This window comes from Pseudorca crassidens, chromosome 6 (genome assembly GCF_039906515.1).
Source record: "Pseudorca crassidens isolate mPseCra1 chromosome 6, mPseCra1.hap1, whole genome shotgun sequence".
NCBI classification, from domain to species: Eukaryota; Metazoa; Chordata; class Mammalia; order Artiodactyla; family Delphinidae; genus Pseudorca; species Pseudorca crassidens.
The window spans coordinates 101901242-101915956 of record NC_090301.1 but is presented as its reverse complement, the minus strand read 5'-3'; positions in this window follow the sequence as shown (position 1 = coordinate 101915956).

Genomic DNA, 14715 nt, shown 5'->3' with positions numbered 1-14715 from the left:
AGAGAATCAATCCTGTGTACAGGGGCATAAACGCAGCAGTGATAGGATTGGAGAGGTTCGGTGAGCAAATGAAGACCCTTTGAAGTCATATTGCATGGTACCCATTCCACGGGTCTCAACTCTCCAGATTTAAGGTATTCTTCCTTGAGCTAAATCATGCATGTAGAACCCAGAGTATGATCAACTGTGTGAAAGGGAGACGTGTTCAAATATGTCTCAGTTTTCCTCCCCTGGTACTCGGGTGCAACATTCCAGACGCTTTACTAACACTCTCCCCACTTGGAGAGTCAGCGCCTTTAACCTCCTGTTTGGCCCAGTTTGCAATTTCTGCGGAAGATGAACAGGAATAGGGAGAACCAATGAGAGACTAGCTGGAGGTGTCTGGACGGGCAAATTTAACTCTCATTTCCCACCAGGAAGAGGAAATAACCAAAGGCTCAGCGTGCCGTGCCGGAACCAGATTAGGGACTGAAGCCATCCTGCGGTGTTGCGTCCAGCTCACAAGAAAGCGAGTTGAAGAAAGTAGCTAAGGGGCACTGTAATTCACAAACCTGCAGAGTTATAAATGACAGCGATCGTCCAAAAATATACTGAAGTAAGGCGGCCAAGAGGACTTGAAAGCGGGGCAGAATTGCAGGAAACCGATTTCAGGAGGTAGACTGGAATTGCATTGAAAGCATAGGAAAAGAGGCAGAACGTCCACAATGATGCACTTGGCCAAAAAGGGCGTATGCGTTTTTTCCTGAATATATTCAGGAAAAAACGCATACGCCCTTTTTGGCCAACCAAGCAAGCTTGCAAAGGAAATCTGCACTACAATGAAGTCTCACTTCCTTCCGGTCAAAAGGGCCATCTGAAAAAAGTGTAAAATCCAGAAAGGCAGGACAGGCCATGGAGAACTGGGAGCCTTGTTATGCTGATGGGCGGGATGTAAATTGCCAACAGACACTCGGGAGAAGTGTATGGTGTTTCCTGAAACATCTATAAAACAAAGCAACAGAGCCTAGGGCACTTCCACTTATGGTCCTATAGCTTAGGGAAATTAAAATCAAAAAGAAACAGCCACCCCAAAGTTTGGGACGCTTCTGTTTACAAGAACCTCGTTTACCGTACAAGTTCAGTATCACAGAAAGTGAAAAATGGATAAAGAAGTTGTGGTATTTACTTACAAAGCAATATCACTCAGCAATGAAATCTATGTCATCAGGCCCTTTGCAGCACAACGAGTGGATTCAGGTACGATGATTCTAACTGAAATAAGTCACACAGAAAAAGAAACATCATAAGATATCAGTAATACACGGAATGTAAACTTGGCTACACAGGAACGGAATTACAGAACAGAACAGGGTCTCCAATTTAGAAAACCAACTTATGCTTGCTTAAGGGGAAAGGTGAGTTGGGGTGCTGCATAAAACCAGAGATTGAAATGAGCACAGATAAAGTTCCTTAAGCCAAATATGGAATAGTCAAGAGCTACTCCTTGCTCAACGAAATGGACTCAACACCCCATATTAAACGCCTAAGAATGTACCTGACTAGTAAGTATCTTAAAACCTATGGATTGCTATGTCTCCGAAAGCGAATCAAGCATGTGTACAGGGGCATAAACGCAGCAGTGATAGGATTGGAGAGGTTCGGTGAGCAAATGAAGACCCTTTGAAGTCATATTGCATGGTACCCATTCCACGGGTTTCAACTACCCAGGTTTAAGGTATTCTTCCTTCAGCTAAAACATGCATGTGGAACCTAGAGTATGATCAACCATGTGATCGGGAGACGTGTTCAAATATGTCTCAGTTTTCATACCCTGGTACTCGGGTGCAACATTCCAGACGCTTTACTAACACTCTCCCCACTTGGAGAGTCAGCGCCTTTAACCTCCTGTTTGGACCAGTTTGCAATTTCTGCGGAAGATGAACAGGAATAGGGAGAACCAATGAGAGACTAGCTGGAGGTGTCTGGACGGGCAAATTTAACTCTCATTTCCCACCAGGAAGAGGAATTAACCAAAGGCTCAGCGTGCCGTGCCGGAACCAGATTAGGGCCTGAAGCCATCCTGCGGTGTTGCGGCCAGCTCACAAGAAAGCGAGTTGAAGAAAGTAGCTCAGGGGCACTGTAATGCACAAACCTGCAGAGTTATAAATGACAGCTATCGTCCAAAAATATACTGAAGTAAGGCTGCCAAGAGGACTTGAAAGCGGGACAGAATTGCAGGAAACCGATTTCAGGAGGTAGACTGGAATTGCATTGAAAGCATAGGAAAAGAGGCAGAACGTCCACAATGATGCACTTGGCCAAAAAGGTCGTATGCGTTTTTTCTTGAATATATTCAGGAAAAAACGCATACGCCCTTTTTGGGCAACCAAGGAAACTTGCAAAGGAAATCTGCACTACAATGAAGTCTCACTTCCCCCCCGGCAAAAGGGCCATCTGAAAAAAGTGTAAAATCCAGAAAGGCAGGAAAGGTCATGGAGAACTGGGAGCCTTGTTATGCTGATGGGCGGGATGTATATTGCCAAGAGACACTCGGGAGAAGTGTATGGTGTTTCCTGAAACATCTAAAAAACAAAGCAACAGAGCCTAGGGCACTTCCACTTATGGTCCTATAGCTTAGGGAAATTAAAATCAAAAAGAAACAGCCACCCCAAAGTTTGGGACGCCTCTGTTTACAAGAACCTCGTTTACCGTACAAGTTCAGTATCACAGAAAGTGAAAAATGGATAAAGAACTTGTGGTACTTACGTACAATGCAGTATCACTCAGCAATGAAATCTATGTCATCAGGCCCGTAGGAGCATAATAAGTGGATTCAGGTTCGATGATTCTAACTGAAATAAGTCACACAGAAAAAGAAACATCATAAGATATCACTAATACACGGAATGTAAACTTGGCTACACAGGAACTGAATTCCAAAACAGAACAGGGTCTCAAATTTAGAAAACCAACTTATGCTTGCTTAAGAGGAAAGGTGAGTCGGGGTGCTGCATAAAACCAGAGATTGAAATGAGCACAGATAAAGTTCCTTAAGCCAAATATGGAATAGACAAGAGCTACTCCTTGCTCAACGAAATGGACTCAACACCCCATATTAAACGCCTAAGAATGTACCTGACTAGTAAGAATCTTAAAACCTATGGATTGCTATGTCTCCAAAAGAGAATCAATCGTATGTACAGGGGCATAAACGCAGCAGTGATAGGATTGGAGAGGTTCGGTGAGCAAATGAAGACCCTTTGAAGTCATATTGCATGGTACCCATTCCACGGGTCTCAACTCTCCAGATTTAAGGTATTCTTCCTTGAGCTAAATCATGCATGTAGAACCCAGAGTATGATCAACTGTGTGAAAGGGAGACGTGTTCAAATATGTCTCAGTTTTCCTCCCCTGGGACTCGGGTGCAACATTCCAGACGCTTTACTAACACTCTCCCCACTTGGAGAGTCAGCGCCTTTAACCTCCTGTTTGGCCCAGTTTGCAATTTCTGCGGAAGATGAACAGGAATAGGGAGAACCAATGAGAGACTAGCTGGAGGTGTCTGGACGGGCAAATTTAACTCTCATTTCCCAACAGGAAGAGGAAATAACCAAAGGCTCAGCATGCCGTGCCGGAACCAGATTAGGGACTGAAGCCATCCTGCGGTGTTGCGTCCAGCTCACAAGAAAGCGAGTTGAAGAAAGTAGCTAAGGGGCACTGTAATTCACAAACCTGCAGAGTTATAAATGACAGCGATCGTCCAAAAATATACTGAAGTAAGGCTGCCAAGAGGACTTGAAAGCGGGGCAGAATTGCAGGAAACCGATTTCAGGAGGTAGACTGGAATTGCATTGAAAGCATAGGAAAAGAGGCAGAACGTCCACAATGATGCACTTGGCCAAAAAGGGCGTATGCGTTTTTTCCTGAATATATTCAGGAAAAAACGCATACGCCCTTTTTGGCCAACCAAGCAAGCTTGCAAAGGAAATCTGCACTACAATGAAGTCTCACTTCCTTCCGGTCAAAAGGGCCATCTGAAAAAAGTGTAAAATCCAGAAAGGCAGGACAGGCCATGGAGAACTGGGAGCCTTGTTATGCTGATGGGCAGGATGTAAATTGCCAACAGACACTCGGGAGAAGTGTATGGTGTTTCCTGAAACATCTAAAAAACAAAGCAACAGAGCCTAGGGCACTTCCACTTATGGTCCTATAGCTTAGGGAAATTAAAATCAAAAAGACACAGCCACCCCAAAGTTTGGGATGTCTCTGTTTACAAGAACATCGTTTACAGTACAAGTTCAACATCGCAGAAAGCGAAAAATGGATAAAGAAGCTGTGGTATTTACTTACAAAGCAATATCACTCAGCAATGAAATCTATGTCATCAGGCCCGTAGCAGCACAATGAGTGGATTCAGGTATGATGATTCTAACTGAAATAAGTCACACAGAAAAAGAAACATCATAAGATATCAGTAATACATGGAATGTAAACTTGGCTACACAGGAACTGAATTACAGAACAGAACAGGGTCTCAAATTTAGAAAACCAACTTATGCTTGCTTAAGGGGAAAGGTGAGTTGGGGTGCTGCATAAAACTAGAGATTGAAATGAGCACAGATAAAGTTCCTTAAGCCAAATATGGAATAGACAAGAGCTACTCCTTGCTCAACGAAATGGACTCAACACCCCATATTAAACGCCTAAGAATGTACCTGACTAGTAAGTAACTTAAAACCTAGGGATTGCTATGTCTCCAAAAGAGAATCAAGCGTGTGTACAGGGGCATAAACGCAGCAGTGATAGGATTGGAGAGGTTCGGTGAGCAAATGAAGACCCTTTGAGTCATATTGCATGGTACCCATTCCACGGGTTTCAACTACCCAGGTTTAAGGTATTCTTCCTTCAGCTAAAACATGCATGTGGAACCTAGAGTATGATCAACCATGTGATCGGGAGACGTGTTCAAATATGTCTCAGTTTTCGTACCCTGGTACTCGGGTGCAACATTCCAGACGTTTTACTAACACTCTCCCGACTTGGAGAGTCAGTCCCTTTAACCTCCTGTTTGGCCCAGTTTGCAATTTCTGCGGAAGATGAACAGGAATAGCGAGAACCAATGAGAGACTAGCTGGAGGTGTCTGGAGGGGCAAATTTAACTCTCATTTCCCACCAGGAAGAGGAATTAACCAAAGGCTCAGCGTGCCGTGCCGGAACGAGATTAGGGCCTGAAGCCATGCTGCGGTGATGCGGCCAGCTCACAAGAAAGCGAGTTGAAGAAAGGAGCTCAGGGGCACTGTAATGCACAAACCTGCAGAGTTATAAATGACAGCTATCGTCCAAAAATATACTGAAGTAAGGCTGCCAAGAGGACTTGAAAGCGGGACAGAATTGCAGGAAACCGATTTCAGGAGGTAGACTGGAATTGCATTGAAAGCATAGGAAAAGAGGCAGAACGTCCACAATGATGCACTTGGCCAAAAAGGGCGTATGCATTTTTTCTTGAATATATTCAGGAAAAAACGCATACGCACTTTTTGGGCAAACAAGCAAACTTGCAAAGGAAATCTGCACTACAATGAAGTCTCACTTCCCCCCGGTCAAAAGGGCCATCTGAACAATGTGTAAAATCCAGAAAGACAGGACAGGCCATGGAGAACTGGGAGCCTTGTTATGCTGATGGGCGGGATGTAAATTGCCAACAGACACTCGGGAGAAGTGTATGGTGTTTCCTGAAACATCTAAAAAACAAAGCAACAGAGCCTAGGGCACTTCCACTTATGGTCCTATAGCTTAGGGAAATTAAAATCAAAAAGACACAGCCACCCCAAAGTTTGGGACGCCTCTGTTTACAAGAACCTCGTTTACCGTACAAGTTCAACATCACAGAAAGTGAAAAATGGATAAAGAACTTGTGGTACTTACGTACAATGCAGTATCACTCAGCAATGAAATCTATGTCATCAGGCCCGTAGCAGCATAATGAGTGGATTCAGGTACGATGATTCTAACTGAAATAAGTCACACAGAAAAAGAAACATCATAAGATATCAGTAATACACGGAATGTAAACTTGGCTACACAGGAACTGAATTACAGAACAGAACAGGGTCTCAAATTTAGAAAACCAACTTATGCTTGCTTAAGGGGAAAGGTGAGTTGGGGTGCTGCATAAAACCAGAGATTGAAATGAGCACAGATAAAGTTCCTTAAGCCAAATATGGAATAGTCAAGAGCTACTCCTTGCTCAACGAAATGGACTCAACACCCCATATTAAACGCCTAAGAATGTACCTGACTAGTAAGTATCTTAAAACCTATGGATTGCTATGTCTCCGAAAGCGAATCAAGCATGTGTACAGGGGCATAAACGCAGCAGTGATAGGATTGGAGAGGTTCGGTGAGCAAATGAAGACCCTTTGAAGTCATATTGCATGGTACCCATTCCACGGGTTTCAACTACCCAGGTTTAAGGTATTCTTCCTTCAGCTAAAACATGCATGTGGAACCTAGAGTATGATCAACCATGTGATCGGGAGACGTGTTCAAATATGTCTCAGTTTTCATACCCTGGTACTCGGGTGCAACATTCCAGACGCTTTACTAACACTCTCCCCACTTGGAGAGTCAGCGCCTTTAACCTCCTGTTTGGACCAGTTTGCAATTTCTGCGGAAGATGAACAGGAATAGGGAGAACCAATGAGAGACTAGCTGGAGGTGTCTGGACGGGCAAATTTAACTCTCATTTCCCACCAGGAAGAGGAATTAACCAAAGGCTCAGCGTGCCGTGCCGGAACCAGATTAGGGCCTGAAGCCATCCTGCGGTGTTGCGGCCAGGTCACAAGAAAGCGAGTTGAAGAAAGTAGCTCAGGGGCACTGTAATGCACAAACCTGCAGAGTTATAAATGACAGCTATCGTCCAAAAATATACTGAAGTAAGGCTGCCAAGAGGACTTGAAAGCGGGACAGAATTGCAGGAAACCGATTTCAGGAGGTAGACTGGAATTGCATTGAAAGCATAGGAAAAGAGGCAGAACGTCCACAATGATGCACTTGGCCAAAAAGGGCGTATGCGTTTTTTCTTGAATATATTCAGGAAAAAACGCATACGCACTTTTTTGGCAACCAAGCAAACTTGCAAAGGAAATCTACACTACAATGAAGTCTCACTTCCCCCCGGTCAAAAGGGCCATCTGAAAAAAGTGTAAAATCCAGAAAGGCAGGACAGGCCATGGAGAACTGGGAGCCTTGTTATGCTGATGGGCGGGATGTAAATTGCCAAGAGACACTCGGGAGAAGTGTATGGTGTTTCCTGAAACATCTAAAAAACAAAGCAACAGAGCCTAGGGCACTTCCACTTATGGTCCTATAGCTTAGGGAAATTAAAATCAAAAAGACACAGCCACCCCAAAGTTTGGGACGCCTCTGTTTACAAGAACCTCGTTTACCGTACAAGTTCAGTATCACAGAAAGTGAAAAATGGATAAAGAACTTGTGGTACTTACGTACAATGCAGTATCACTCAGCAATGAAATCTATGTCATCAGGCCCGTAGGAGCATAATAAGTGGATTCAGGTTCGATGATTCTAACTGAAATAAGTCACACAGAAAAAGAAACATCATAAGATATCACTAATACACGGAATGTAAACTTGGCTACACAGGAACTGAATTCCAAAACAGAACAGGGTCTCAAATTTAGAAAACCAACTTATGCTTGCTTAAGAGGAAAGGTGAGTCGGGGTGCTGCATAAAACCAGAGATTGAAATGAGCACAGATAAAGTTCCTTAAGCCAAATATGGAATAGACAAGAGCTACTCCTTGCTCAACGAAATGGACTCAACACCCCATATTAAACGCCTAAGAATGTACCTGACTAGTAAGAATCTTAAAACCTATGGATTGCTATGTCTCCAAAAGAGAATCAATCGTATGTACAGGGGCATAAACGCAGCAGTGATAGGATTGGAGAGGTTCGGTGAGCAAATGAAGACCCTTTGAAGTCATATTGCATGGTACCCATTCCACGGGTCTCAACTCTCCAGATTTAAGGTATTCTTCCTTGAGCTAAATCATGCATGTAGAACCCAGAGTATGATCAACTGTGTGAAAGGGAGACCTGTTCAAATATGTCTCAGTTTTCCTCCCCTGGGACTCGGGTGCAACATTCCAGACGCTTTACTAACACTCTCCCCACTTGGAGAGTCAGTGCCTTTAACCTCCTGTTTGGCCCAGTTTGCAATTTCTGCGGAAGATGAACAGGAATAGGGAGAACCAATGAGACACTAGCTGGAGGTGTCTGGACGGGCAAATTTAACTCTCATTTCCCACCAGGAAGAGGAAATAACCAAAGGCTCAGCGTGCCGTGCCGGAACCAGATTAGGGACTGAAGCCATCCTGCGGTGTTGCGTCCAGGTCACAAGAAAGCGAGTTGAAGAAAGTAGCTAAGGGGCACTGTAATTCAGAAACCTGCAGAGTTATAAATGACAGCGATCGTCCAAAAATATACTGAAGTAAGGCTGCCAAGAGGACTTGAAAGCGGGGCAGAATTGCAGGAAACCGATTTCAGGAGGTAGACTGGAATTGCATTGAAAGCATAGGAAAAGAGGCAGAACGTCCACAATGATGCACTTGGCCAAAAAGGGCGTATGCGTTTTTTCCTGAATATATTCAGGAAAAAACGCATACGCCCTTTTTGGCCAACCAAGCAAGCTTGCAAAGGAAATCTGCACTACAATGAAGTCTCACTTCCTTCCGGTCAAAAGGGCCATCTGAAAAAAGTGTAAAATCCAGAAAGGCAGGACAGGCCATGGAGAACTGGGAGCATTGTTATGCTGATGGGCGGGATGTAAATTGCCAACAGACACTCGGGAGAAGTGTATGGTGTTTCCTGAAACATCTAAAAAACAAAGCAACAGAGCATAGGGCACTTCCACTTATGGTCCTATAGCTTAGGGAAATTAAAATAAAAAAGACACAGCCACCCCAAAGTTTGGGATGTCTCTGTTTACAAGAACATCGTTTACAGTACAAGTTCAACATCGCAGAAAGCGAAAAATGGATAAAGAAGCTGTGGTATTTACTTACAAAGCAATATCACTCAGCAATGAAATCTATGTCATCAGGCCCTTAGCAGCACAATGAGTGGATTCAGGTATGATGATTCTAACTGAAATAAGTCACACAGAAAAAGAAACATCATAAGATATCAGTAATACATGGACTGTAAACTTGGCTACACAGGAACTGAATTACAGAACAGAACAGGGTCTCAAATTTAGAAAACCAACTTATGCTTGCTTAAGGGGAAAGGTGAGTTGGGGTGCTGCATAAAACTAGAGATTGAAATGAGCACAGATAAAGTTCCTTAAGCCAAATATGGAATAGACAAGAGCTACTCCTTGCTCAACGAAATGGACTCAACACCCCATATTAAACGCCTAAGAATGTACCTGACTAGTAAGTAACTTAAAACCTAGGGATTGCTATGTCTCCAAAAGAGAATCAAGCGTTTGTACAGGGGCATAAACGCAGCAGTGATAGGATTGGAGAGGTTCGGTGAGCAAATGAAGACCCTTTGAGTCATATTGCATGGTACCCATTCCACGGGTTTCAACTACCCAGGTTTAAGGTATTCTTCCTTCAGCTAAAACATGCATGTGGAACCTAGAGTATGATCAACCATGTGATCGGGAGACGTGTTCAAATATGTCTCAGTTTTCGTACCCTGGTACTCGGGTGCAACATTCCAGACGTTTTACTAACACTCTCCCGACTTGGAGAGTCAGTCCCTTTAACCTCCTGTTTGGCCCAGTTTGCAATTTCTGCGGAAGATGAACAGGAATAGTGAGAACCAATGAGAGACTAGCTGGAGGTGTCTGGAGGGGCAAATTTAACTCTCATTTCCCACCAGGAAGAGGAATTTACCAAAGGCTCAGCGTGCCGTGCCGGAACGAGATTAGGGCCTGAAGCCATGCTGCGGTGTTGCGGCCAGCTCACAAGAAAGCGAGTTGAAGAAAGTAGCTCAGGGGCACTGTAATGCACAAACCTGCAGAGTTATAAATGACAGCTATCATCCAAAAATATACTGAAGTAAGGCTGCCAAGAGGACTTGAAAGCGGGACAGAATTGCAGGAAACCGATTTCAGGAGGTAGACTGGAATTGCATTGAAAGCATAGGAAAAGAGGCAGAACGTCCACAATGATGCACTTGGCCAAAAAGGGCGTATGCATTTTTTCTTGAATATATTCAGGAAAAAACGCATACGCACTTGTTGGCCAACCAAGCAAACTTGCAAAGGAAATCTGCACTACAATGAAGTCTCACTTCCCCCCTGTCAAAAGGGTCATCTGAAAAAAGTGTAAAATCCAGAAAGGCAGGAAAGGTCATGGAGAACTGGGAGCCTTGTTATGCTGATGGGCGGGATGTAAATTGCCAACAGACACTCGGGAGAAGTGTATGGTGTTTCCTGAAACATCTGAAAAACAAAGCAACAGAGCCTAGGGCACTTCCACTTATGGTCCTATAGTTTAGGGAAATTAAAATCAAAAAGACACAGCCACCCCAAAGTTTGGGACGCCTCTGTTTACAAGAACCTTGTTTACCGTACAAGTTCAGTATCACAGAAAGTGAAAAATGGATAAAGAACTTGTGGTACTTACGTACAATGCAGTATCACTCAGCAATGAAATCTATGTCATCAGGCTCGTAGCAGCATAATGAGTGGATTCAGGTACGATGATTCTAACTGAAATAAGTCACACAGAAAAAGAAACATCATAAGATATCACTAATACACGGAATGTAAACTTGGCTACACAGGAACTGAATTCCAAAACAGAACAGGGTCTCAAATTTAGAAAACCAACTTATGCTTGCTTAAGGGGAAAGGTGAGTTGGGGTGCTGCATAAAACCAGAGATTGAAATGAGCACAGATAAAGTTCCTTAAGCCAAATATGGAATAGACAAGAGCTACTCCTTGCTCAACGAAATGGACTCAACACCACATATTAAACGCCTAAGAATGTACCTGACTAGTAAGTATCTTAAAACCTATGGATTGCTATGTCTCCAAAAGAGAATCAAGCGTGTGTACAGGGGAATAAAAGCAGCAGTGATAGGATTGGAGAGGTTCGGTGAGCAAATGAAGACCCTTTGAAGTCATATTGCATGGTACCCATTCCACGGGTTTCAACTACCCAGGTTTTAGGTATTCTTCCTTCAGCTAAAACATGCATGTGGAACCTAGAGTATGATCAACCATGTGATCGGGAGACGTGTTCAAATATGTCTCAGTTTTTGTAACCTGGTACTCGGGTGCAACATTCCAGACGCTTTACTAACACTCTCCCGACTTGGAGAGTCAGTCCCTTTAAACTCCTGTTTGGCCCAGTTTGCAATTTCTGCGGAAGATGAACAGGAATAGCGAGAACCAATGAGAGACTAGCTGGAGGTGTCTGGACGGGCAAATTTAACTCTCATTTCCCACCAGGAAGAGGAATTAACCAAACGCTCAGCGTGCCGTGCCGGAAACAGATAAGGGCCTGAAGCCATCCAGCGGTGTTGTGGCCAAGTCACAAGAAAGCGAGTTGAAGAAAGGAGCTCAGGGGCACTGTAATGCACAAACCTGCAGAGTTATAAATGACAGCTATCGTCCAAAAATATACTGAAGTAAGGCTGCCAAGAGGACTTGAAAGCGGGGCAGAATTGCAGGAAACCGATTTCAGGAGGTAGACTGGAATTGCATTGAAAGCATAGGAAAAGAGGCAGAGCGTCCACAATGATGCACTTGGACAAAAAGGGCGTATGCGTTTTTTCCTGAATATATTCAGGAAAAAACGCATACGCCCTTTTTGGGCAACCAAGCAAACTTGCAAAGGAAATCTGCACTACAATGAAGTCTCACTTCCCCCCGGTCAAAAGGGCCATCTGAACAAAGTGTAAAATCCAGAAAGACAGGACAGGCCATGGAGAACTGGGAGCCTTGTTATGCTGATGGGCGGGATGTAAATTGCCAACAGACACTCGGGAGAAGTGTATGGTGTTTCCTGAAACATCTAAAAAACAAAGCAACAGAGCCTAGGGCACTTCCACTTATGGTCCTATAGCTTAGGGAAATTAAAATCAAAAAGACACAGCCACCCCAAAGTTTGGGACGCCTCTGTTTACAAGAACCTCGTTTACCGTACAAGTTCAACATCACAGAAAGTGAAAAATGGATAAAGAACTTGTGGTACTTACGTACAATGCAGTATCACTCAGCAATGAAATCTATGTCATCAGGCCCGTAGCAGCATAATGAGTGGATTCAGGTACGATGATTCTAACTGAAATAAGTCACACAGAAAAAGAAACATCATAAGATATCACTAATACACGGAATGTAAACTTGGCTACACAGGAACTGAATTCCAAAACAGAACAGGGTCTCAAATTTAGAAAACAAACTTATGCTTGCTTAAGAGGAAAGGTGAGTTGGGGTGCTGCATAAAACCAGAGATTGAAATGAGCACAGATAAAGTTCCTTAAGCCAAATATGGAATAGACAAGAGCTACTCCTTGCTCAACGAAATGGACTCAACACCCCATATTAAACGCCTAAGAATGTACCTGACTAGTAAGTATCTTAAAACCTATGGATTGCTATGTCTCCAAAAGAGAATCAATCGTATGTACAGGGGCATAAACGCAGCAGTGATAGGATTGGAGAGGTTCGGTGAGCAAATGAAGACCCTTTGAAGTCATATAGCATGGTACCCATTCCACGGGTCTCAACTCTCCAGATTTAAGGTATTCTTCCTTGAGCTAAATCATGCATGTAGAACCCAGAGTATGATCAACTGTGTGAACGGGAGACGTGTTCAAATATGTCTCAGTTTTCCTCCCCTGGTACTCGGGTGCAACATTCCAGACGCTTTACTAACACTCTCCCCACTTGGAGAGTCAGCGCCTTTAACCTCCTGTTTGGCCCAGTTTGCAATTTCTGCGGAAGATGAACAGGAATAGGGAGAACCAATGAGAGACTAGCTGGAGGTGTCTGGACGGGCAAATTTAACTCTCATTTCCCACCAGGAAGAGGAAATAACCAAAGGCTCAGCGTGCCGTGCCGGAACCAGATTAGGGACTGAAGCCATCCTGCGGTGTTGCGTCCAGGTCACAAGAAAGCGAGTTGAAGAAAGTAGCTAAGGGGCACTGTAATTCACAAACCTGCAGAGTTATAAATGACAGCTATCGTCCAAAAATATACTGAAGTAAGGCTGCCAAGAGGACTTGAAAGCCGGGCAGAATTGCAGGAAACCGATTTCAGGAGGTAGACTGGAATTGCATTGAAAGCATAGGAAAAGAGGCAGAACGTCCACAATGATGCACTTGGCCAAAAAGGGCGTATGCGTTTTTTCCTGAATATATTCAGGAAAAAACGCATACGCCCTTTTTGGCCAACCAAGCAAGCTTGCAAAGGAAATCTGCACTACAATGAAGTCTCACTTCCTTCCGGTCAAAAGGGCCATCTGAAAAAAGTGTAAAATCCAGAAAGGCAGGACAGGCCATGGAGAACTGGGAGCCTTGTTATGCTGATGGGCGGGATGTAAATTGCCAACAGACACTCGGGGGAAGTGTATGGTGTTTCCTGAAACATCTAAAAAACAAAGCAACAGAGCCTAGGGCACTTCCACTTATGGTCCTATAGCTTAGGGAAATTAAAATCAAAAAGACACAGCCACCCCTAAGGTTGGAACGGCTCTGTTTACAAGAACCTCGTTTACAGTACAAGTTCAACATCGCAGAAAGTGAAAAATGGATAAAGAAGTTGTGTTATTTACTTACAAAGCAATATCACTCAGAAATGAAATCTATGTCATCAGGCCCTTAGCAGCACAATGAGTGGATTCAGGTATGATGCTTCTAACTGAAATAAGTCACACAGAAAAAGAAACATCATAAGATATCAGTAATACATGGAATGTAAACTTGGCTACACAGGAACTGAATTACAGAACAGAACAGGGTCTCAAATTTAGAAAACTAACTTATGCTTGCTTAAGGGGAAAGGTGAGTTGGGGTGCTGCATAAAACCAGAGATTGAAATGAGCACAGATAAAGTTCCTTAAGCCAAGTATGGAATAGACAAGAGCTACTCCTTGCTCAATGAAATGGACTCAACACCACATATTAAACGCCTAAGAATGTACCTGACTAGTAAGTATCTTAAAACCTATGGATTGCTATGTCTCCGAAAGAGAATCAAGCATGTGTACAGGGGCATAAACGCAGCAGTGATAGGATTGGAGAGGTTCGGTGAGCAAATGAAGCCCCTTTGAAGTCATATTGCATGGTACCCATTCCACGGGTCTCAACTCTCCAGGTTTAAGGTATTCTTCCTTCAGCTAAAACATGCATGTGGAACCCAGAGTATGATCAACCATGTGAACGGGAGACGTGTTCAAATATGTCTCAGTTTTCCTCCCCTGGTACTCGGGTGCAACATTCCAGACGCTTTACTAACACTCTCCCCACTTGGAGAGTCAGCGCCTTTAACCTCCTGTTTGGCCCAGTTTGCAATTTCTGCGGAAGATGAACAGGAATAGGGAGAACCAATGAGAGACTAGCTGGAGGTGTCTGGACGGGCAAATTTAACTCTAATTTCCCACCAGGAAGAGGAAATAACCAAAGGCTCAGCGTGCCATGCCAGAACCAGATTAGGGCCTGAAGCCATCCTGCGGTGTTGCAGCCAG